General features: G+C 39.9%; 1 long non-coding RNA gene across 2 annotated transcripts in view; it reads right to left on the reverse strand.

Moving 5' to 3' along the window:
- Positions 1 to 17,641: 17,641 nt before the first annotated feature.
- LOC111871962 overlaps positions 17,642 to 27,577 on the reverse strand; it is a 16,237-nt gene continuing 6,301 nt past the window's right edge. For both annotated transcript variants that reach the window (XR_004513840.1, XR_002844140.2), the window contains 2 exons: positions 26,026 to 26,177; positions 17,642 to 17,973 (listed from right to left, as the gene is read on the reverse strand). This is a non-coding gene — a long non-coding RNA (uncharacterized LOC111871962). The remainder of the gene's footprint in view (positions 17,974 to 26,025; positions 26,178 to 27,577) is intronic.

Here is a 27,577-nt window from a genome sequence, read left to right on the forward strand (position 1 = left end):
TAAATGTTATTAGGATGGGCTTCTTGTTGCAAAGGATTAAATTAACTGGTCTAACTATATCATAATACAGTGAGTTTAGATGGTGTGGCAAAAGGTTTAGCAAATCCAAGAACTTTATCCCCTAATGTCTGATGTTTGAAGAATGAAGAAAGAAATGTAGTGGACGTCATGTTACTCTCCCAAGACCTACAACCTTGAACAAATGTTGCCTTAGTTTTATAATAATTTTTTGTTTTTAATGCAATTAATTACTCTTAAAATGGAAGCAATAAATGTGTCAAAACACAGGAAACAGTACTTTCTTTATTTTCATTTCATTTTGATGAAATGAGTCGTGAAGCATATGTAGAACAGAATTTATGGCAATCTGTAAGCTGTCATGTAGTGGGGAGCAGTTTTATGAAATTAGCCATGCTGCATAAATACATAGTATCAGCATTTCCAAACTTATTCATTCAGCATACCCCTACATCTCACATACATTCCTGTAAATTGGTTAGGGGAAAGAAATTTCTGTAGAATGTATAGGATGCCTAAAATGATTCTAAATGATGCATTCTGGAAGACTGGAAATTTTCCGTATAAAGGCTTATTTTCATTTCTGTTGTCCGCGTTAGACAGTTTCTGTTTAATCCAGGTTATGTAACATCTTTTTCAGCCCCAAAGCCAAGGGACCTGAAAATATTTCCGTTTAAGACAGATTTCCATTTAATAAAGGGTCCGTTTAAGGCAGGTTTTACTGTATTAGGCCATATCATGAAAATTGTAGGTGACGTAGCAACCTGAATTTGTGCAGGACTGGAAAAGGAACCCTAGTTTATCAAATGATGCTGTAAACTTGTTACAAAATTTTATCCAATATCCATCTCTCAAGGGTAAGTCCATATATATAGGTGAAATTATGGGGGATCGTCAGTGTGTTTCAATGTAGCAGATCAACTGTTGATCAGATTTTTTTTGCATTCGTCAGATACTGGACAAACAATGGGAGTACAATGAGACAGTACAGCTCCTATTCGTAGAGTTCAATAAAGCCTATGATTCAGTTAGGAGGGAAGTATTGTACAATATTCTTATAGAGTTTGGAGAACCCATGAAACTAGTTAGGCTGATTAAATGTGTTTAAATGAAACATACAGTAAAATTCATATAGATAAACATTTGTCTGATAATTTTCCTATGCAGAATGTGCCATTAGGAAGGTCCAGTAAAAACAGGTGGGACTGAAATTAAATGGGACACATCAGTTGCTAGTCTTCAAGGTCTGACAATTTAATTCCAGAATGGCTGTAGAGTGTTGCTGGGGTGTTGAGTCAAACTAACATACTGAAGTCGTTCAATTTAATTTAGTGCTTAAATTGAATTGTTAAGAGCAAGACTTGGAGTAAGCAGCTTATAAACAACTGATACTTATATCCCTGTGGCACGTAATAGTGGCGCCATAGTGTCACTGTTACGTGAAGCAAATATATATATCTTATGAGTAAAAGATGCCGAATAGCGTTTGTAATATTACACTTTGCAGCTGCAGGCTAGCGAGGTCTCAGGAATCGTTGAGAATATCGCTGGACCAGCGGCTTCGAAGATATAATTTGTAAGAAGGGTATTGGAGGGTTTAAACTTGTAATACCGCCTTCCTTTTGAATGATCGAATCAGAAGCAATGATGAAATATATCTGCAAGGGTGGGAGAATTAATGTCCCAAAACTCAACGATATAGTCCGAGCTTCTAGAGGAGTTCTCATCGGTCATTCCTTCGGACAGACGTGTTTCAACATATGATAATATTAAACAGTGAATAAATGTAATGTGTGTCATTCCTACGGACAGACGTGTTTCAACATATGATAATATTAAACAGTGAGTAAATGTAATGTGTGTCAGCGTAACATTATTACCCTTTGTCTCCTCATGATCCAAGACCCATATAACGACCCCGAGAAAGAATTTCATTGCCTACCAGAACCCCACCCATCAACAGAAACCAAAGGGACAGTGAGCGGTAGCAGTACCCAAGTTCTGCATGAAGATTGGTAAAAGTGTGCTAGTGATATCTTGGCCCTATTAACAGTAATGGTGAATATGCTATGAAGAAATTAAGTATTTTTTAATGACATAAGCAGTTGAAGGAAGGCCGAGAAGATGTACAAGATGACAAGCGCAAAAGACAGATGCAAATGTGGACAGAGTACAAACAAACGGTGAATCAACTGTGTTATTTGGAAGTGCTGACAAGGTTACAGAAATCTCAAGAGTAGATAATGAAAAGTTCAGTCCAGTGTAACATATTAGTTTATAACACTTCAGTCCTCATTCGCCTTACATGTTTCGATTCAAAAGAATCATATTCAGAGGCGCACCACTACGATAAGGAAACACTGTTACATAAGATATTCTAACAATATGCACTTTAGATATGACTAATGCTCTCTATATAAATTTGTTATCACATTGGTTCCGATGTTTATCTTAGGCACGCACAATGGTGCTTCTTGAAGTGTAGATTTACTTATGATGAGCTTCTTTTAGTGTATTTCCTGGTTATTCTGACTGGGGTTTTTCACTGCACGCAATATGGTGTTCACTTTTCCCTACATTAGCCTCCCAGTGTATTTAAAATTGTATTGAAATTTCCATGTAAACAGTTATTAAAATATCTTAAGCCGACATTGGGTCATGTTGTTTTCCTCCTGATGGTGGGAGATGTCATTTATTTCTCTTGGTTTTATGTTCTTATTATTAGAGTGTAGTTCACATGCGTGCTGTGTCGTTTGTATTAGTTTGCATTAGTCATATCTAAAGTGCATATTGTTAGAATATCTTATGTAACAGTGTTTTCTTATCGTAGTGGTGCACCTCTGAAGATGATTCTTTTGAATTGAAACATGTAAGGCGAATGAGGACTGAAGTGTTATAAATTCATATGTCACACTGGACTGAACTTTTCATTATCTACTCTGTAATTAATAGTGTGATGGACCAAAATGAGACAAGTTAAATTACAGAAATCTGTTCAGAGGAAAAGATCCAAACTCTGGCCTGACACATTAATTCACCATGACAGTGCCCCTGCACGTGACATTAGAGTTTGCGAGTTCCTGGCTAAGAAATCCATTACAAAAATGGACCATCCATATTATTCATCTGACTTAGCCCCCTGCAATTTTTGGCTCTTTCCAAAATTAAAAAAAAAAATGCCCCAAAGGACAAAGATTTGCTGACATTCCTGATATCCAATGCAACATGACATTACTATGAGGTATTCTTGAAAACGATTTTCAAGACTGTTTCCGGCAGTGGCACCATCATCTCATGAAGTGCATAGCTTCAGAAGGGGAATATTTTGAAGACGAGGTAAGCACATTTTGCATTCACAGGGTCATTCTGGGAAGTAACTTATCGCACGTTGTATGCTGTTGGTGTAACTCTACTGGGTGATAACATAGATACTATAAAGAAAAACACAAACTTTAATTGATGCTAGTAAGGAGGTTGGTCTAGAAGTAAACACAGAGAAAACAAAGGACATTTCATCACCAGAATGGAGGGCAAAATCATGACATAAAGATAGCTAACAGATGTTTTGACCATGTGGTACAGTTCAAATATTTGGGAACAATAAGAAATCAAAATCTGATTCAAGAGGAAAATAAGAGTATATGAGACAAACTCCGTCTTAAGTGCAACAATTTAATTGTAGTTCTTTCTTCTTTCCTTCCTCTACACATGTTTCAGCCCTAAATGGCCATCATCAGGTGTATATTCTTACATAGCTGCTACACTGCCCGTAGTTTAAAATTTAAAACACCAGTCTTTCCAATTGTATGTATGTATAAAATCTTTGTTAACCTACACACGTCAATTTGATTTCCAAAATTGGCACTTTTTAAAACTTTAATTCAAATTAAAATGTCTTTAAATTTTCCGTTCTCTTTCTTTTTCCAAATTTAAAATTTGGACCGTTTTTTCATTCCCTTACACACCCTCGTGTAAACCGTGCCTGTCAGCTGGCAGGTTGCTATTTTTAGCCAGCTACAGACAGAGCGTTCTCGTTATCTTGACACTTGAGAGCTACCTAAGGTGTGGTGGGTTGGTATGTCCTGCATGCTTCGCAACTGAGCGGCAGCCTGTGTTATGGCCAGCGGTGGCATTTTCGAAAATCAGCTTTAAGCATCAATAAATTTAAATTACAGGTAATTTCACGAAGTTAACTTTACATTCATACTTTAAATGTATCATGTATTATGCTGGTTTATTATTTTGTTCCGTTTATTGTCAGTAATTGTTACCTTCTATTCTGAGTTTAAAACGGTCATAACTCCGTGACCGTCCAAAATCGGACATGTTTACATGAACTTTTTTGATCACAAAGACCTAGGAAATCACCTCCTGCAGTTATGTCCTAAGTCGTGAAACACTCTGTATAGCAAAAATGAATAATATATATTAAAGAAATGCAATTACTATTGAAAATCTTATGCTCATGTTCACCAGTCCAGTGCAGGTAGCATTATATAGCAAAAGCAAGAGAAGGAATACACCTACAACAGCAGAAGTGAATAATGTAACGAAAATGAAATAGGTAAAGAAATTACATAAATAGTCCTACCCACATTCAATCCTGATACTGATTCTGCTTCTCAGAGTTTCACACTGAGGTGGATAACCTGAAGTTTGCAAGTCAGTTATAAAGTAATGACTCTTCATTCTTACCTACACATAAAGAAGACCCATGTGTGTCAGAAAACAATTTCCCATACACTAGATTGAATATAATTTCTTGAAGATAAAGGCCAGAATGAACTCTGGCCCAGTGAAATTCTAATATTCTGAGACAAAGGAAACATGTTTGCAAAGAGGGGAAGAGATGGAGCTCAAGTTCAAAATAAGTTTCGTGTATGTAATCGAACTGTGGTTGACCATGTTTTCATTCACTGCAACATGTTTGCAAAGCGGGAAAGAGATGGAGCTCAAGTTCAAAGTAGGTTTATTGTGTGTAATTGAACTGTGGATGATGATGTTATCATTCACTGCACAGTAGTTTCTGTTGCTGCACTGCCACTGCTTGTCACCAGGGATACTCTCTCCAACTTATGAAACATTTAATGATACTCATGTGACTAGTTGGCACACATATTCTTCCAGTAATTTCATAACTGCTCTCTGTCAATTTCCAGGGCTGGTATGGGCAGGCCATTATAAGGGAAAAATGAAGAAGCATTACTTTTCCTTATGACTTACCAATGAGACAGTATCTTCATCTTCCTCTCTGTAGCCCTCTGCCTGGCTGCTTCAGTCATCAACCTGTTTCTTCGCTTACACCACCAAGGAATGTAAATTCATGTGAGACATCTTACAATACTATCTACTATTCGTTGGTGGTGAAGCGAACAGCCAGGACACCTAATCCACTTGAAGTCAATGGTGCTCTTGATGGCACTGAATTCAAGTGGGCAGCCTCTGTCATTACAGACTCCATCAGAGTTACAGCAGTACCAACAGTCTCCACAAACTTCTCAGAAGGATATGTGATAGACTGTTCTGTATCACTGCACTCCTTGAACTATATGAAGACACTGGCTGATAGCAGCACTTCAGATGTCAGGCATGTCTTGCATGCATCACAGCTGACACCACGAAGCACCTGTCTGGGAATAGAACCACTGATGTAAGCTACTGAGAACACCTCCATTTCAACAGCAGGTACTGCAGGACTCATGTCCATCTGTACTTGCTGAGCAACATGGAAACTCTCAGGCACACCAACAAGGGTTTCCTTGTCATGACTTGCGGAAGGATTTCGTAAAGCAGCTTCAGGTGCCCTGAAAAGCGATTGTAGATTATCCAGAAGAGGAGCACCATCATCCTCACAATTAGTTTCCCCCAGTTCTCTAAATGCAAGGCCATTGATGATGCTAGTCTTCAGGGCATCTACAAACTGTCCCACAGTTGGCTTATTGTTCGAACCACAGTTTAAATGAATAGCTCCAAATGTGTTCTCCAGGGGGTCCTGATTAAGGTTTTGGGTGTGAAGATACTGAAAACCCAACCTCTTTCATTGTCCTCCACAGATGCTGGGCAGCAGTCATGTCAATCAGCCACCCATTCTGTGAAGGAGGAGGATGAGGAAAGGCGGGTTTGCCATCCTTGAGGAAGATCCACCTCTTTATCCCCATACTTGCCTTTTTCCAGAGCTATATGGGGACTGTTGTCACTGAGTGGGCAACGCAGTGTTTTCCCTCGGCCAACACTTGTTCCACCATTGAAACTATCAAAGAGGTTGTCAACCTCCTCAACAAACACAGCTGTTGCCATGTATTCACTGCTGCACCCACGTGAATGTGGGGGGGGGGACAGAAGTTAGTGTGCCTCCTTATGTGGTGAATTAGTTTCTTTACATTGGAAAATAACGCATTACTTTACAAAGGACTAACGTTATACAAAACTTGTACATTTCATTATATTATTCCTCATATTAAAATCTTTGCCACCTAATTCACCTTAATCAATATCACTGATAGTGTTGTCTGCTTTTCAAATATTGTTTAATTATCCCAAAAACAGTATTTGTGACATATTCTACATAACTTTTATACTGATATACAGTTTCAGAAGTTAATTCAAGTCAGATGATAATGACGTTTGTATGATTACAACTGGGTTCTGAGGCAGTAACTTTGAAAACTAGTCCTCATTATTAGTCACTTCATTCGTATAAGAAACATATAGTGCTTACCTGTAGCCACTAGAGCATTGAGGCTTGCTGCACATCTGTTAAGGTGTACCCTTTCAGCTGTAGTGAAATCACTTTCAGAGAAATGTTTGTTGCACAGAACTTTATTGTGCAGCATTCTAGCAGAATCAGTAGTACAGGACAACCCAACTCTTCCTGCCCATACCATAGCCCTGTAAGAGTATTACATATTGTCTCAAAACCTTGAAATAATTCATCAGTAAACATTACAAACATGGTGTAGGTGTTACATTACATCATGTACTAAAACAGACATTCATTCATTTATTTACTTTCCATTAATCCTTACATGGCTGGAAGAACAGTGGATATAGTAATAGTCAAAGACAACAGGACGAGTTCCATCAATGATATAAATAAAAATTAATTATATTTAACCCATAACAATTACACATATTATCAAAGACAAATCACAGTGGGTAAATCATTAAAACAGTTTTCAAATATATATGTGAAAGAATGCAGCACACTAATGACACAAGACTACAATAATGAAACATAAAAGTATACTACCAGGCATCCAGCATATAACAGACCAAGATCATTAATTCATATTGAAGTTAAATTATTCCTCCAGTGAGTAAAATAGACTTACCCTTTGGTACCTATCTTTATTATGCCGTGGTGACAGGGGGCGTGGAGGTATCCCTCCTTGCCACCACATCTTACGCTGCAAGGAGTTAACACAATAATCCTAGCTTACCCTCAGCTAGGATTCTCCTGGTTCTGGACTTCGTTCGTTACATTCAGCTGCCACCATCTATATTATATCTTAAGAGGGGTGATGAAAATACTGAGGGCCGGTAGCGCGGTGGTCGAGCGTTCTCTGTTGGCTGGCCCTTTCATCACTGTCACCTCTTATTGGCGTAGAGCGGGCGTGTCGGGTCTGACCCATCGACTGTCACACCATATATTATCCTCTATGACAGGGGTGGATAGGATATCTCACCGCTGTCGCCAATGATGTCTTAGTGACGGGGGTGGGTGGAGGTCGCCCGCCACTGTTACCACTTATTACGTCTTAAGGGGGTGTTGATATAAAGGCTACTAAGCGCTGCCTGCGGGGCAGGTGACCCTACTATTCCTGTCCACGTCTAGTCCCTCCCCTTAACTGTCGTTGCATTCGGCTGCTGCTGCCTTTCGTTTTGGTAGGATCCTCGGGATCGGTCGTGGACGGGTTGGTTCGGGGAGGTAAATCACAATCTAGGTACATCCTACTCTATGTACACTGGTCTATTTACACTCTTATTTACAATCCTATTTACAGTATGAACACTGCCGACCTTCAGTCGGGACTACATAGTGTCTTTACTTTCATGCTATGCTTCCTCATGTTCTCCCCTTCGGGGGGTAGGGCTTGAGTCTGTCTCTCTGTCTCTTTGTTTCGACTCCTGAAGATATGCAAGCATTCATCGTTCGATGTGATCCTCCTTTCTCTATTCCCTACTACTCATTACTAGGGCTCGGATTTCTATGACCTAAAAACTTTGAAAATATGCATGCATTAATGCCCTAAAAATGGCAAAATATGACAGAATGGCCCACAAAAAATAAGTAAATATTTAACAAAAATTCCTAAGAATGGCAATTTATTAAGAAGTTTACGAAGTTATTTTGTCCTGAATAAATATCTTTAAGCTCTGAAGCATCGATCACAGCACATTGCTGACCCCATAAAGAGAAAAGTGAATGGCGTTTGTTGTGGAGCAATTTTGAGACTAGAAGTCAAAAATGCATTGCTTAAATGTTTCAAGACTTGCGACAAACGTTTTACAGCCACTACATTAGTATGTCAACACCTGGACAGGCAATCTAGGTTAAGAATGCTGGTGATCAGCATTTATGCGTAATCGCATAAGTAAGAAGCTCCAGTAACTGGGCCACTGGAGTATAATATTATATAATACGCAGTGATGAGGCACCACAGACACACCCACAACCGTAGGGGTAGCCAATGGAAACCTTCCACCCCGAAATTTAGGACGAAAGGAGGAGTTAACTTCCCTCTGTCGTCAACCGCAGAGTCAGCAACTTAAAGATATAAATTACTGAATTTAGGAGACTTAGTGATCTGATTTAAAACGTAATAACCAGTTGTCAGCCGGAGGCTCTATTCAATATGGGCCTTACGAGTGGTGGAATTTGGCCTGCGTCTCTTATTCCAAGTAAGTCACGTTTACTCATATAAGCCATGTTGTTAAATATTATTGTTGATAAAAGTGTTGTGGAAAACATTGAAAGCAAACTCCAGTGTGCCCGGCGAGCCCTTAGGGGAGAATAATTAGGTAACAAGTAATTGCCTAGGAAGATAGTCCGGCAATATGGCTGTCGTTATGGTGTATGTGTTAAGATTGCCAGTAGTGTGTAGACTACGCACATTTGCGTTATAGTTACGACTAACGATTTTTGTGATAAATATAGTATGTGGGCTTTCAATATGTATACTTGGGGTAGGTTATTTTAAGGGTGAAACTTTACGATGGGATAGTGTAGTAGTATGTAATGAGTAGTAGGAAATGGAGGCAGGAAAAAGGTTCATGTTAAACGAGGAATAATTGCATAACCTCATTAGTCGAAACAGAGAGAGAGGGGGGCGCAAGGCCCACATCCCCGAAGGGGAGAACATGAGGAAGCGTAGCATGAAGTAGAGACACTATGCAGACCCGATTGTAGGTCGGTCTTGTTAATATTGTAAATATGGTAAATAAGAGTGTAAATAGACAGGGTAGTTAGAGTAGGATGTACCGGGATTGTGATTCACACCTCCATAATCACCTTTCCACGACCGATCCCGAGCAATCCTGACCCAAGCGAGGGCAGAACTGACACAGGCAGCAGCAGCAGCCGAAGGCAACGACAGACAAGGGTGAGGGACCAGAAATGAACTGGGATAGTAGGGTCACTTGCCACGCAGGCAGCGTTTAGTAGCCTTGATATCAACGCCCCCTTAAAATGTAATAAATGATAACAGTGGCGTTACCAACATTCGAGCCAATATAGGAAAATTCCTCAAAATGAGTTATATGTTGCTACCTGCAGACTATATGAAGAGTTGCCAGGAGGGAGCTATGACAATATGTCAGGGGGTAGTTCCCACCATAGAGATGACAGACGATAGGTAGAGGCGGGTCAGACCCGGCACGCCCGCTCTACGCCAATAATAATAAGAGGTGACAAGGATGAAAGGGCCAGCCAACAGTGAACGCTCGACTACCGCGCTACCGGCCCTTAGTATTTTCACCAACCTTTGTACGAGATAATAGATGGTGGCAGCTTTATGAGAGAAGGAAGCTGAGAAACTGGAGAATCCTAGCTGAGGGTAATCTAGGATAATGGTGTTAACTCCATACAGCGTAAGCTGTTGTGGTAAGGAGGGATACCTCCACGCCCCCTGCCACCACGGTAGAACAGCGTTTTATTGAAAAGTGTACAAAGTTATTTTTTCTGAATAAATGTCTTTAAGCCGTGAAGCATCCATCACAACACAATGCTGACCATGTAAAGAGAAAACATGAACGAGAGCATTGTTTATTTTAGCATGAAAAATAAAGTAAAGTGTGCTAATAGTTGCAGGTAAATAATTTGTATGGTACCTTAATCTTCCTTTTCATTAGAGTTGCACTGAATGACAATATGCATTTTCAAATTCTCGAACTTGAAGGACCTCCGATTGTCACTAACAATGGCCTTGTATTTGGAGAAACTCCTTTCTACGTCGCAAGATGTCACAGGGGCATACTTAAAACAAGTCAAATCACTTGCGTCAAGTTCTAATTCACTGTTGTCAAATTCAACTTCTTTGCCACAAAGAATGTCAGAAATTGTACAGTGTTGAATATCCAGGATTTCATTGGAGCACATTTTGTAATTTTGCACTAATTTTCACAGCAACTTCGCCCTGTGCTTGATGTAGTTCACTTTCAACTTTCTTAACAATTTGTAATGCACTGCACAGTTGCATACCCACAGCTTCAAGTCTAATGATGGATTTTGATATCACACTGAAATTTGATTTTATGTACGCTAGATTTCTTGACGTGGTTGATGAAAACAAATTTTTTACAGTTCGAATTGAAGATGAATCATCTCTGTCAAACTTCATGAAGATATTTTCAATCAGACTATAGTATGTGCAATAATAATCTGCAGCATCGAGCCAAGTCCCCCATCGTGTTAGAATAGGCTTAGGGGGAAGGGGTAGTGATGGAGCCTCTTCTTTAAACTTCCGCAATCGAAGTGGAGCCTTAACAAAAATGTTCTTCCCATTTGCTATAATTTATCTACATCAAAGTAGCTCTCGCACCTCTTCTGCTACCCTATGCAGAGCACGTGCCAGACACGTTGCACGAATCATTTTGGGATACAGTACCTGAAGTCCCTTTGCTGCCTTTACCATATATGGAGCGGCATCCGTTAAGAAGAGGAGCACATTCTCTCGTTCTACCTTATTTGGCCAAAGCAAATTCATCGCATTGTCGAAAACAACAGTAATGGAAGAATTATTCACTTTTTCCAGCACCTCACATGCCAATAGGAATGGTCATCTTTCAGTATACCAACAACAATATTCGCTACAAATCTACCACTTGCGTCGGTAGTTTCGTCGATAGACACTCATATTTTATTATTTCCGACAGTTTCTTATTTTGTTGATGGTAACATCATAGCAGGAAGTGAGATAGTTCTTTCTTAATGTGGATTCGGTCGGAATGGGATGAGTTGTATATTTTTCGAGGAAGTTTCGGAAACTAGGTGTATCTACTTTATGTAATGGAATATTTGATGAAACCATCATAGTACAAAGATCCTTNTACTAAAATATTTGTCACCAAACTCTTTAATAAAACCACGCAACTTCACGCTATTAGAGCACTTGACTTTAGGCATCTTGAAACTATACTGAACAACTGAAGTTATGAATACAGTACTGTATTGGACGGGTTTCGGGGAGAGGGTAGAAATTTACCGCTTTGTGGATGGAAACATTTTTCACCAATATGCAAGAAACAAACTGGACTTCAGGTATCACTGCAGTGGAGGAGAAAAAGAGAAAGAGACAGGCAGAGGCAGAGGTGGCAATTTTCTTTTCAAAGTGGTTGATTCTACGCCAGGTCAGGAGCCGTTACCCTTCACACTGTACAGTATTCCTTCAAATCGCGTTACACAAGGCCAAATATTTCTAAGAAATGAAGTTCCAAATAACATCGTTGCCAATACTTGCAAATATATTTCTGAGCAATAAGTGAAACTCGCCTAAAATATGACCAAAAATATGATTTTATATCACTTCGGGCCCAAATATGACCTAGAGCTAAAATATGATTCAAATATGCATTTATATGACCAATAAAAACCGTATTTTCATGTTCACAAGAGTCATAAATGCGTTTATATTTAATTATGCATGGAAAAGATGCCAGGATAAAAATATGACATGTCATAGAAATCCGAGCCCTACTCATTACACACTATTACACTATTCTATCTTAAAGTTTCACCCTTAAAAGAATCTGCCCGTAAAGTTATACATACTAAAAACCTACCTATATTTATCACAAAATCCATGGTCGCCACTATGAACAACAAATATGCGTGCTCTGCGCACTACCAGTAATCATAACACACTATAACGACGGCCATATTGCCGGACTAGCATCCTAGGCAATTACTTGTTACATGATTTCTATCATTCTACCCTAAGGGCTCGCCGGGCACACTGGACATTGCTTTCACATTTAACAAACAACCTTTTATCAATAATAATGTTTAACAGCATGGCATATATGAGTAAAGAGACTTACTTGCGATAAGAGACGCAGGCCAGATTCCACCACTCATAAGACCCATCTCGAATAGAGTCTCCGGCTGACAACTGCTTATTACGTTTTAGATCAGATTACTAAGTCTCATTAATTCAGCAATTTATACCATTAACTTGCTGACTCTGCGGTTAGCGAAAGAGGGAGGTTATCTACTCCCTTTGTCCTAAATTTCGGGGTGGAGGGTTTTCCATTGGCTAACCCCTTTACCGGTGGGTGGGCCCGTAGTGCCTCGTTGCTGCGTATTTGATAATATTATTATACTCCAGTGTACCTACAACGCGACTTGCAGAAGTGCTATTGCGTATTCTGCTAACTCAGGCATTCTTAACCTAGATTGTCTGCCCAGGTGTTGACATACTAATGTGATTGCTGTAAAACGTTTGTCGCAACTCTCGAAACATTTAGGCAATGGTTTCACTTTTCATTCTCAAAATTTTGCTCCGTAACAATCTTTCACATAGGATTTTATCAATGCACTGGCCTTACCAACTATTCCATAAAATTCTACTTTAGACAGAGAGAGGCAGATAGACAGATATTGTTGGTGTCAAAAGTTTTCTTCAAATCACAGAAAATGCTGATGAACATTATTGGTATTGATGTTGTCCAGCTATTGTTCGAAAATAATTATTAAAAGAATCTGTAATCACATCATGATTATCAGTTAACTTCCCATCAATGTTTAAAAACTGTATACCTGCATTATTAATTTTTCTACCTGTGTCTGATTTTATAATGCTCCAGGTGGTTTTCATTTTGTTACTAGAATTAGAAATTAATTGATTATAATAAAGATTTTTAGCTCGTTTAATAAGACTGGCCAAAATATTACAATATGTTTTATAATAATGTTTCAGATCTGGCTCATACTGTGCTGAATCCCTGGAGAAATTGAGGAATATCATTCCAGTTTCCTCACTGGAAGGCCTGCATCCTGGAGCAAAACACTTCTTTTTCCTTCCCACTTATACTGCAAGAAACAATACAAAAATCATAACAGAATCACAGTACACTCTCACTTTCTTGAAATTCTGCGGTCCTTCTTCAGGCTACACCGAAAGATGCTTAAAATTCAGAAATACGATTTGGATGAAGTATCGTAGTAACACTGACTTCGTGTTTGTTTCTAATTTCACTGAGCGTAGTAAGCATAATCCATATACATAAGTAACACACAGATGTAAATTCATGCGTAAATGTCGACTCTCGTTTCACAACATCAAATCAAAGTCCCTACTTACTATAAATGATATGAACTCCGTCCCAAGTGCAAACAATATATTATATGTCCTTGATCTTGCTCTCCTTTACACTACATGTTTCGGCCTCAAACGGCCATCATCAGGTGTATACACTCACGTTGCTGTTACACTGCACTTAGTTTAAAATTTAACATTTAAAAACACATTGTTCCTTTCGTTGTTGTTATCAACATCTACTTCGTTGATATCTGTCTGGTTTATAGATTATTTTTGTTACACACGTTAATTTTGATTTCCCTGATTTAGCAATTATAAAATCTTTAGTTCTAATTTTAAAATCCTTTAAAATTTTTCTCTAATTTATCTAATTAATTGCACGCCATACCTCGATGGCGTACACACATTAGTGACTACTCAGTCTTACTGAACCAACGCCCAAAACCTTCAACGGAAATTTAAGATCCTCTAATTGGCTCGCACTTATGCGATTCGGTTAATTGTGATAGGTGTATTATGATCGATTTCAGTCATTTCCAGACTATCTAGTTCATCATGAATATAGATGGGTGTTCCGCATGTGTCCCTCTCACTATGGGCGTTTCCCCCCCCCCCCCCTTCTCTCAAAAAGTTACGCCATCTTTTAGCAAATGCAATTGTAATGCCAAAACTTCCCAAGAGATGGCTATTCTACATGGTCAAAAAAAAAAAAGTTTCAATTCCGAATACACGTAACTTTGTGTACTACTTAAACCGCTGTCATTGTTTTATTTTAACACCAAAATTCACAAAATGTTGACAAGAGTTGTGCATTCTAGGGGCGAGGCAACACCACCTCAAATTCAGATTTAAAAAAATCCGTTATAAAGTAGGCACCTGGATTCCAGTTTAGCAGGCGGGTAGAGGAAACTTGTGTTTCACTAATTCCTCACATCATCTTAAGTGGGTATGTTCGCCCAAGGTAATGCATGATTTTATTTTTAATTTCGTGCACTTACCGTCTGCAATGGAAGATTATATTAATATGGTGGTAGTTGAGGTCCGTTGGGACGTCATAGGATGAGTGGACGACCACAATGAAAATACGGGGATATTAATTTGTTTTAATTAAGGTCTATTTATTATAACCAGGAAATATCGCGTCCACACACGATACGAAACTTTGATATACAGTGCAAATATTTTATTCGTAGCAAGATAGAACTGACGATGGCACTATACAGCCGCAACATGTAATGCGGAAGATAGGTGAATACAAAGTCGTATTTCGGGCGAAAATATATGTGAAATTATATATTAATGCAACAGGATGCTTAAATACATGTTAGGAAATGATAACACAGCGTATACCCGTGCTTTGGAAATTTTAAATTGAGGTGCTTATATTGTTTCACCAGAACTTAATCAGGCTCCAAACTCCTTAGCCTCATGAGAAATGCTTTCCCAAGCCAGATCTATTTTGTCCTGCCTACCTAGTCTGGGTGGTGTTTGCTCACTTCACAAAAACCAAATAAACAACTTCGTCAACCTTTCGTGCCATCTTAACAAACAAATGAATCATTGAAGCGAATTATATAACAGGTGACACTACGAAAGCACTGGCATGCTCCGTTGCCGTTTCCTCAATTTGTGCTGCTCCATTCAGTAACGTGTTCAATTGTGACTGTTAACAATTCTCAGAAATTGCAGTTGCGCTATGGTTGCCTTTTCCTTAGTGGGTCCAACACCTGACGCTCAACTAAAAGTTACTAGTGCCAACAATTTTGGAATTTTGCTCTTACACACATAATTCGTAGTACTAAACTTTGCCGAAATATGCCCCTTTCAACTTCGGGTATTAAAACACCTATATTGGCCCTGCGGGCATCGCTTAGTGTGCATATCGTATCCTCCCCACCCGAAAAGAAAAAAAAAACACCTACAGGGTGGGCCAGACTCGATTAGGCAGTTTTTGATTAGATGTTATTTTTATTGATAAATGTTAACAATTGCAATGGTTACAAAAATGGAATCGCATACACATAAGTCATCGATTTTCAAGATGCTGGTCAACCTGGGCACCATCTAAGTCAACACAGGCTTGCAGACGCAAAGCAACATTTTCACACGGCTTTCTACACATATTCACTGGAACTTTATTGAACTCCTGAACAATCACCTCACGCAGATTTTTCACACTGTCAATGGGATTAGCGTATACATTGTCTTTGAGGTAACCCCAAAGGAAAAAGTCTGGTGAGGTGATGTCGGGTGATCTGGCTGGCCACTCCACAGGCCCTCGACGGCCAATCAAGCGTTGAGGAAAAACTTGATGCAAGAACGCCTGAAGAATACTGGCGAAGTGTGGTGGGGCCCCATCTTGCTGCCACCACAGTTCATCAAAGTTCTCTCTCCTCTGAAGTTCTGGGATGACACTTTCCCTCAGCAACTTTAGGTAGGTTTCCCCCGTGACGCAACCTTCAAGGAAGAACGGGCCAATCAGTCCTTCGTACGTCACGCCGCCCCACACCATCACTCCCGGGGACTGGAAATCGTATTCAATGGTGGCACTGGGGTTCTCTGGCCGCCAAAACACGCAGTTGTGTCTGTTGACCGATCCTGATGTGTGAAATTTGGCCTCATCAGTCCAGACAATATTCCGGATAAGGTCAGGGTTCTCCTGAAACTTGGTCAGCATCAACTCGGCGAACTCTAAGTCGCCTGTCGAAGTCGTCCTCGTTAAGAAAATGAATACTCGTAAGCCGCGGATGGTATGGCATCAGCTTCATGTCACTCGAAACTCTCCGCAAACTTGTCCTCGAAATGTCCAGTAGGGCTGACAAACGGTGGGTAGACTTCAATTTCTGAGGAGATGATGCCAGTTCCGCAGCAACACGTGCTTGTGTCAGCAGTTCGGACAGTTCTCGGCTGACCAGGATGCTTGGGATTCAAAGCACTGGCAGTTTCATCAAACTGCTTGTTTATTCGGACGATTGTGTCCCTGTGGACTGCTGGCGGTCCAAACTCTTCCAACATCCTGCGCTGGACTTCTGATACATTATTAGTAACTGAGAAAAGGTGCACACATTTTACACACTGCTCGATAGATAGCCGTCTACCGGCCATGACGTTTCCTCGATGCGCACTAAGTAGGCAGAGTATTGACCTCGTTCACAGCATACCGTATGATGCTGCCATCTATCGACAACAAAAGGTACTTTCCCATTATCCTGTGTTGTTGCATTGGTTAGTTATTAATGATCAAAAACTGCCTAATTGAGTCTGGCCCACCCTGTATATTTCCCCACTAGATAGAATGAACATTGATTCGAAGGCAGTGATAAAAATTACTTTAAGTGATGACTTGTTAACTTTTTCTACTATACCTTTACTTTGATGTATTTCACAAGCATAGTTTCTGGAACTGAAATACCCAATTTCCCAGTAGATGGCATATACATTTCATTCAAGTGAGCAGATATGAGCGCAGGGCAGTTACTCTGACTACAGATACGATATTCTACCCATACTTCGTAATACTAAGAATTCTTAGGTCATGGGAGCTGCTCTCTAATCATATGACCAATGCTTGAATGAATGAATGTATGAGGGGTAGGCCTTCTCGGCCCTTGCACCGTGACCTACAGTGGTCTATTGTGCTTCTGACCAATGCTTCCTAACAGTGATAAACTTTTACCGCCCTCACGTTCGTCTCCACTTTCATCCGCCGCTTCCTTGTTGCTGTCTGGTTCAGGGTAAGGTGTGATTACTCTTAATTTGAATTTGTATGGGCGCCAGTGGACTTGGGTGAAATCCACGAGTTTGGAACGGGGAAAACAAAGGTGGGGATATGGATAGGCGTACGTTTGGGGTTCCGACTGCTCAGAAGGTAGGACCAGATTCTGTCTCAGGGCGACTTCTGGGCCTTGCTCACACAAGGAGAGAGAACACTGAAAAAACACACTTCACCAACTCTGTTGCTTTTATTGTAGATGTGCACTACAATTACACTTTACCAGGCTGTAGCACTTTGAATTTGTACACCGGATTCGGGCCAACGCCGATTTAACGTCCGGGAGGTTACTCCTGTTACTCCCTTTTGGCTACTCACTCCTGTTACTCACTGTTGGTGACTGACTGCTCTGGAGAGGCGGAAGTCCTTACGGAAAGCAGGAACGCCTGGTTTCCTCTCCTCTGAAATTTTGCTGACTGGCTGAACCTAAAATTTGGGTGTTTCATTTGCATTCAGCCAATCCCTAACAAGATCCATGTTAATTTGGGCCTAAGTACAAGACGGTCCTTCTGACAGCTCTCAAATAAATGAAGGTACGCTAACGATCGCTCGGTACGCCCCTCCGAAAATTATTGCGACTCGTATCTGTCAAGTCTCAAATTTTCAAAGACTCGCACCGTCGAAGTTAAGCATTGAAATTCCCAGAAAACACAGCGGGATACTGCCTGCTCCGTTCTGGGGGTTTCAAGTGACCTGCAGCTTGCTTGTCCCTCAGAAAGACCAGATGTTGTCCTTGGTGTCTGCTGGTGCTGGGGTCAATTCTGTATCATCTTTTGTTAACAGTAATACAGTTCGTTTACATGTAGTACATTGTAATTAAGAATGTAAATGAAAAACATTGCCGAGGTTCCTGCATGGTGCGGTTACAAAACACACCTTGCACTATAAAAATTACTAACAGAATTCTTGATAATATTCAATGGTTACCCATGATTCTTGGCATGAAGAACCATCAAATACATGCAGACGCATTCTTGTTTTTTGACACAGTTCCAAACCATCCCTACCAAAGAACACTCCACACCACTACACACACAACCACATCAGAATAATTATGTTTGCTAGAGATATTACTGCATTCTACACAGTCAATGCCAGTGGAGTCTGCTATAGCAGGAAAGGAACGCTATAAGAGCGACAGTAGTCTGTGTGACAAACCAAAATAGAAGTATGTCATGGGCTAAAACAAATATGAATGCAAAGGTAAAATTATAGGACATGTATTGAAAGCTCTATTTCAGTTTGGTTACACATGGCTGCCATCCTGCATACCTCACCACTGCATGTGACAAAATATTCTACATGCCATTTTAATTTATACTTTAATGTGACTGAGAAGCATTTCTGTAAACCAAAAGAGAATGTAGAGTAAGGTCCTCTGGGTTGTAGCACTGTGCAGTTCAGCAGAAGTCTACTGATGTTACCCTAATTTTTTTAATATTAGTGGGGTGGGACTAAGTCCCTTGTACTGCGGCCACTTCTGGCCTATTGTACCAGCCCCAGATGATAGGTGAGGGTGATTGTGGAGCAATTGGTGGAATGAAGATTGGCAGGGGAAACTGAAGTACTGGGAGAAAACCTGCCCCAGGGCCACTCTGTCCACCACAAATCCCACTTGACCACACCCGGGATCGAACACAGGCTGCCGTGGTGGGAAGCCAGTGACTAACCGCTTGAGCTATGGTGCACCCCTTATGTTACCCTAAAAGGTCAGTGGACTTCCACTGAACTATGTCATTGTAACCTTGAAGAACATTTTCAGTCATCACTGTGAGAACCTCAAACTCAACATGAAGAAATATACAAATATAATCTGGACATTATCCATCGTCCTGCTTTTATCTGAAACACTGTCCTGTCTTCAGAACTTTGTGTTTTTAAATATAAACAGGATGGTGGAAACATATTTGTACTACTGTACCATCATCAGAAAACTTTTTGACCTTACGAGGAAATGTAATTAGATTTGACTGATATGGGATTAAATGACACTTGTATGTGGAATGGCTCACATAGTGATTACATTTTATAGTGAGCCTATAAATACCCTGGGAGACGCAACTTCCAATAATGCACGGATCTTACAACCATTCTACCAAAAAAAAAGCGATACAGAATGATAAACCAATGATGAGAAAGGAAATATGCAAAAGAATCAAAGGTGAACAAATGAAAGAGGAGAAAATATAATGCAAATAATAGGAAAAATATGAAAACAAATATAAGAAATTACAAAATATTAAGAAACACTAATTACATACATTAAAAAAAAGATGTCAAGAAATGATTAAAGAAGCGCATACTTTATGTAACATTTTGGATATCGGTGTAATTAATGAGGGATTTCCATTTAATATACATATTTAATGTTCACTGCAATCCAATTGGTGCATACACATCTGAATGTGGTGGTGGTCTTACAGCAGCAGTCACTGGCCTCCAATATTACTTATACATTCACAGAGCTCTTGTTTACAACTGGAGCTTTCAATTACTATTTTTAGTAAACAGAAACACAGTATATTAAAAAAAAACATGAATAACCAAAAGCTCAAGTATTGATTCTCTGTAGCTGCAATATTTTACCCAGTTTACCTCATCCTTACCCATAAACATTTTGCATTATGTACCTAAGATAAACAGAATTGTAACATTCTTTACACATAAAATAAAACCACATATTAATCTCAATTACAGTATCCACAGAATAGAAAAGGGCCAGTGTCGAACTGTCACCCTGTCCTGGAATTACCTATTGTGGGGTCTTGTCACACACGCGCACACACACACACACACACACACACAACATCCTTGAAGTTTCCTGGCTGGGACTTTATGATGGTCACTAATGTTCTGTGAATGGGGCCAGATGTGACCATATCAAAGTAGCATAAGTACTACAGCAGAGTACACAAAGATACATTTCATTACTTGTCACCTCCTGTCAGGTGGAAATATTAACTAATGCCAATTTTAACTGACAGTGATCTGTTAACACTCCTGTCATGGGTTTCCTATTTAGCTCCACATTTTAATTTGACATCAGTACAGGAATCAGAAGCATCACATTGCTCTATCTACATGGGTTACTTCAAAAGTCATGGGAACATAATTTTTCCAAAATTTTGAAAGCTCTGACCGGAATTTCCAAATTTGCTGCTGAGTGACAGTTACATCTGATTTCTAATGATGCCGCTAGATGATGTGGAAGTCCAAGGACAACGAAGCGAGTCCAGCGTGAAGTCAGTGTGATCATAACGTTCATCGAGAATGAACGTTAGCCGGCTGGAACAGCGTTGTTACGTGAAAATAGCAGTGTTTCACAGCAGAAATGTGACGAATGTCACTCAGAACTTGTGGATGCTCTGGGTGATCGCACTCTACCATACAGAACTGTTGCAAGGTGGACAGAAGCATTCCAGCGTGGAAGAGAAGCAAGTGCCGCTTGAAATGTAGTGGACGCTCTGTGTCCGTTTGTACTGATGTTTCTCATGCCGTGATCGCTGGCAGTGAGTACTTGATACACCTGGAGACTACTTTGAAGGTTGCTAGTCATAATGTAAGAATTTAGATTTAACTCGCATTGATTTTTTAATCACAATTTAATTTTTTGAGGATTAAACAATGAAAAAAAAAAACAGCCATTCTGTAATGTGCAATTTTTGTTGTCTACTGTACCTACACCCCTTCACATCTACCTCATCTGACTGAGCCAATCGGAGGGGTATATCATGCCCTTTCGTAAGTATATTTTGAACTTTCTTCACTGTAACATGTTTGCCCAAAACAAATTAGTTGCCATGACTTTTGAAGTAACCCATGTAGTTATGGATGTACAATATTCTGGAGGTCTTCTATCCTCCAGTTTCGATAGTTCCATCAGAGATGTCACAGGCAGAGCCAAGCCCTACAAAAGCCATTCTATAGCCTTTTTTTCAACAGATTCACTGCCTGCTACCCAGCACTCCAACATTAATATTAACTGTACAATTGCATTCTGCCCATGTTACAAGTGACTGCAGAGAGTCCCAGATTAATTCTGAGTTCCTGTGGAAAGTCATGTGCTCTTGGTACAATCTGAGTCTGATAAACCACAAATGTGCCTATTCTTGTAGTCATAACCTGTATTCTCCATTACACATGCTTCTATGACACATTTTTGCCTGAAAACTGTAGTATATGCCACATGCCATAATAAATACCTGTGCTTCAATATAATTGTGTTTAAGATACACCCACTTAACTTTACGTATGTACAGGCAAAAGTACTGTGTAAATTTATAATGTCCTTGGGTGTTCTCTATTAGGTACACAGAAACAGAAGGGGAAGTTCCATATATTCCAGCAAGAGCCTCTGATACAATCAGAAGAAGCACAAGAGCACTTCTAGTACAGCTGTTGGCATCATATTCATAGCTCCAATTTTAAGTAATCAGGCCATCTGTTGTAATATAGAGAGTTCAGCTCTTATAGCATGTAACTTAATCCCTGGCAAAGAACTGAGGCAATGTAAGTAATGATGGTCTTACCACAGTGGTGCAGACCCCAGCAGGTTTTCTTTGCTACCTCACCCATCTACAATCTCCATGTCAATCCAGTCTAAGTTCTGTGGATAACTGCAATCTGATACCAGAGAAAGTTGGTTCCATAAGGCTCAGTAAGTGTATTTTTGGAATATGTGTCCCTACAGGTACAGGTACTCTGAAAGCCAAGGTGCATGCTAGAACAGCAAACTGCCAGTGCATGCTGTAAGGTCGCACAAGAATTCATGCCATTCTCTTGGACTGGCAAGAATGTTTGCATATTTGTGTCTGCATGAATGGTGGACATACTCATGAATTCCGTAACAGAAGCACCAAAACTCCAATACTGCCTTTGGCTCCATACTTATAGGACAGCCTGTAGATACAGTGCATTACACTCCATGTCTTCTAGCACCTAAATACTTAAAATTAGTTTTGGTACAATGCAAATTCCTGTAATGCCCTGATTCTAACATGTCTATTAACCATTATGTATTAAAAACAATAGAACTGATTGGTCTATACACCTTTCCTTTTGTAATCTGTATGCACGGCTAAAGCATAAACTTCACTCCAACATGCCTGCACACTACAGAAATATATCCATGTAACAGATGGAAGAGACCAAATATTCAATTCCATGCTGCAAAACACCAGACATAATTCCATCTGGTCCAGTCAATTTAAATGATTTAAAAGTATTAACTGGCCATTTGGTTCTTGAATAATAACTCTTCTGCCCTTGAACCAGTTATTGCTGTTGGTTTTGCACTGTTGTATGTCTGGGTTTGACTCTTCATGCCCTTCAGGGAAGTCCTCAATCATTTAGAATCCAGAAAGTTTCTTTGCCAGGAAAAAACAACCTTGCTAACAGCAACAAGGAACATTACAGGTGCATGAGACTGTTCCATTCTACTTTGTGCGCAAGCCCTTGGGCACCCATCACACCAACAGTCTGATATGCTGTACAATGTTTATACAAGATGTACTCTAACAGTGGAGATATTTGCACTCACAGGAATCTGACATCAACCATCTGTCCTCTTGGATCACACTCTCCACTTTCTAGGCAGAAGATTCAAGCATACGTGGTTGGAATGTTATACATTTCCTCTATCACACACCGCTAAAGTTACTTATTGATAAAACTATGCATAACCACTGTTTGCTTGCTACTCATGTCAAGATTTTCTCAGCTTTCCACTACTCATATGCAAAAATGAAAGTTTTCTCTCTGAATGAAAACATGTTACTAATAACCAACATTTCTTTCACTGACACAAGTCATCAACCAAGTAGCCATCTCTAAAATATATTCTGTATAGACATGCCATATCATATTAAGTTAAGCTCCCATAGCGTAGTTGGTTGAGGCAGTACGCTACAAGCCAGAAGGTCACGGGTTCAAGTCTCGATGAGGTTGATTTTTTTTTCAATTGACCTAATCCTTCCAGCCACATTATGTCGTGGGGCCAGCTCAGCCTCTAACAGAAATGAGTATCAAGAATCTTCCTGCGGGGTAAACGGCGGCTGGTGCATAAGGCTCACAACCTTACTGCCATCTGTTAGCCAACTGTCTAAAGAAAATTTGGGAGCCTCAGTGTCTCACAAATGTATGGGCCTTCATGGTCTGTTACGGGGTAAGTTTTACCTTTATTAAATTAAGCTATACCTGTCAGGCCCACTGGATTGTGAGACAGCGAGGCTTCCACATTTTCTCTAGACAATCGGTTCACAGATGGCACTTTAGCCCCCAGGAAGATTCCCGGTAATCATTTCTGTTAGAGGCTGAGTTGACCCCAGGGACATAGTATAGCTAGAAGGATTAGGTAAACTGAAAAAATCCACCTCATTGGGACTTGAACCTGCAACCTTCCGGCTCATAGCATAGTGTCTCAACCAATTACTCCACCGCGTGCCCCCGCCATATCCTACTTATACCAATTTAAAGCTTCAGCCACTGCTGAAGCACTCAAGAATTATTCAGCAGTATCAAACAGCCATGAAGTAGGTCAATTCTTGATCAAGTGCCCTAGATTACAACATTTCCAGAGTGAGTAATAACAAATAAGCTTATTTTCTATTAGTAAATCCAGACTGCATCTTCAATCCTGCAGAAATACAAGATGCTATTGGAAAGTTCCTGGACTACGTGAAAAAAAGAAATTCTGGCATAACTTACTCAATTTTAGCTGCCATCTCCTTCAAAATAATCTCCTTGGGAATGCATACAGCAATCCCATTGTTTTTTCCAAGCTTCAGAAGCACTGCAGAAGTCGATTTTCCTTAATGGTGTCGAGTACTGCTTGGATATCAGACACTGTTTCAAAACGTTGTTCCTTCAGTTTCATTTTCAATTTGGAAAACAATGCAAAATTACAGGGGGCTAAGCCCAGTGAATAGGGAGGATGAAGAAAGAGAACCATGCTGTTGTCACAAACTCTGTGCTTTTCAAGGACGTGTGGGCAGGCACATGGTCATGATGAAAGAGCAATGCAGTGCATGTTCAAATTTTCTGTTACGATCTAGTGGCAAACTCCATAACTGATCCCAACCATGTCTGCAAGCTCATGGATTGTTTGCCAGTGGTCTTTGTGGATGAGTTCATGAATTTTTTCAACAATGTCTGTCTTTTGCTGGTAATGGGTTGCCCTGAACGTTCGTCATCAACTGACACTCGACCAGCCTTGAAATGTGAACACCATTCAAAAACCACTGTCTGGCTTAAAGAATGTTCTCCAAAAGCCTCATAAGCATTTCAGAGGTTTCGGTAGTGGATTTACCGAGCTTCACACAAAACTTGATGCAGACATGTTGCTCGATTTTGCCATCCATTACAGACAAAACATGAAGACAAAAAAACACTCCTGTAAAAACAATGCATGTTCACAGCGTGGTGTCATGTGACAGACAGATTCAACAGGCTTTTGAAAGTGTGACCTTGGCCTCCCACTCTCATCTTCTTTCACTGAGACAGTTACAACAGCAGCAATTTAGGAACTTTCCAATACCAGTTTGTATGAAATAACCTGTTTGATGAGATAAATATGAATCCTGTTCAACAGGCCTGAAAGGATTCTGATGATGGACAGTTCCTTAGATCACTTTCTATTCAAGCTACTGACATTTTAAAATAATATTAAGCCACATAAACATACACAAGGAAAGGTGTTGGTTCCTTCAGAGTGGTTTACTAAAACACAATGTATGACTAATTACCTCATGTAAGTACAAAAAAAAGGATGTCTGCAAGGTGCCTTTGATAACTGCTTTTAACACAGGAAACATAATGCCAATTCAGCTGTTACTTTCAAATGAGGCATCATCCCATGAAACCTTTGCATTATTTACCCATTTCTGCTGGGGGCATGCGTTAGCATAGTTGGTTCAGGCACTATGCTACAAGCCGGAAGGTCGCGGGTTCAAGTGCCGATAAAGTCATTGGATTTTTTTCAATTGACCTAATCCTTCCAGCTGCACTATGGCCCTAGGGTCAACTCAGCCTCTAACAGAAATGAGTACCAGGAATATTCTTGGAATATTCTTGGGGCTAAAGGGCATATGACTGGTAGGGCTGATGACCTTGCCGCCATCTATGAGCCGATTGTCCAGAAGATGGGGGAAGCTCACCATCTCACTACCCTATGGGCCTCCACAGCCTGTTACAGGGATACCTTTACTTTTACTCATTTCTGCCAATATTCAGCAAAAGAATTCACCACAAATAATTTTCCTATGACAAAACTCAACCAAGGTTCAACTCTCTGCAAGGGGAGAGATTCTGTTCACCACCACATGCATGGAAGCTCTACAATCCATCTAACCTCCTGTAAGAGTACTTACAGGTCTCCTCTGATGGACAAAATTTTCAGGGCATGCATCCTAACCTAGTGCCTAGGTTAAGATCTTGTGAAGTTTTATCATCATTCCTGCATACAGAGATCCTTTACTTTACCTTTTACTTCTAAACAGTTCTGTGACTGCATCAATAAGGAGGCCATGAACTGCAAGAACACCTCTGAGTATACAAGTGCTACACCATTAGCTCTTCTTAAATTTCAGTGTTTCAGCAAATTCAGCTCCAATTATCCAATTCTGACAGTGGACCTGTAAGGGAAAATTATGATGGTGGAAGCTTTCTGAGAGGAAACAGAGAAGTAATTACTCAGCAATGAAAGAATTAAAATTCTATCACCAATTATGGACCTAGCCAGGCTCATGTATTCATTCAGAATTTGTTTTTCAACCAGTGTGTGCCAAGGAATCGTTTCAATTCGAGATGCCTTGGGCTGCAAGAGAATTAATGCCAATTCTAAATATAGCTGCTGGTTGCTGTGGACTAGTACAGGATGCTGAAACATTACTGAAAAGTCTCTTGACACCACAATGGAATGTTTAACCTTTAATGGCCGAATGTTATATATATGACACAAGCAGCACCCTGAGTTGGCCAAATGTTTTATATATGCAGGACACGTGCACACTTTGGGAGTGCTGACAGTTTGACCTTGGGTTTGAAACCATAACAAACCTATGTAAGGTCATGTCAGTGGTTCATTCCTTAGCTCTAAACAATGAAATCATTTATCACGATACTGGTTTCGATACTATTTACGTTTAGATATGACTGTTTATGACCTGGTCAGCCAAATATAGCCCAGCTTTGTTTCGAGAACTGATGAGGAAATATTGATCAGTGCTTGCATATGAGTGCTTCCAGAGCCTTCAAGGAAGTCTGACACATGCAAGGATTTGTTTTCAGTGACGAATTATCAGTTAGGAAGTCAGTGTCGGATTGTCTAATATTTCTTTATCAGTTAAAAAATCACTGTCAGACTGTCATACATTTCTTTATATATCATTTCTATTTTGCGTCTTGGAAGTATAAACCCACTGAGCCAGTATTACTTTGTGAGTAAAAGGCATTTTCGCCACTGCGACTTTCGGTATCAGTGTCGGACTGGCACTCTTTTTGACTAGTGTTATTATAATTACTTTGCATCACTATTTTGCGAGTATTACTAATAGGTGAGTGTGTCCCTTTGTCAATCAACATAATTTATTCAAATTTGCTAGAAACCCCCCTCCCCCAAGATGATTCTTCAATTGCACAAGGTGAATATCACGGTCAGTGGCATTTCTCGGGGGGAGGCCAAGGTTATCTGGGGCCAAACTGAGTCAACTGGAGGTGAAACATTCACAACACTGACCAACCAAAGGGAAACAAAGACGTCATGTGTTTCGCTAAATAAGAAAAGCAGGAGTACGCTCTTCTATTGCAAAAAGGGTGGTGTCACTCTGTGTGAGGCGGACTGCTTCAAGAAGTGGCACGTGCATCAGAGGGTATCATAAACTGTGAAGTGAAGCAGTTCAAACTCATGTACAGTCTGAACAAAATATTACTGTATATAGTGTGATTATATTTACAATATCACCACGAGTCAAGGTTGAAGAAAAAACAATGGGTAAGTCCTTTGGAATTTCATAACATATACAGTAAAACTTGG

The sequence above is a fragment of the Cryptotermes secundus genome, unplaced genomic scaffold (genome assembly GCF_002891405.2).
Source record: "Cryptotermes secundus unplaced genomic scaffold, Csec_1.0 scaffold30, whole genome shotgun sequence".
NCBI classification, from domain to species: Eukaryota; Metazoa; Arthropoda; class Insecta; order Blattodea; family Kalotermitidae; genus Cryptotermes; species Cryptotermes secundus.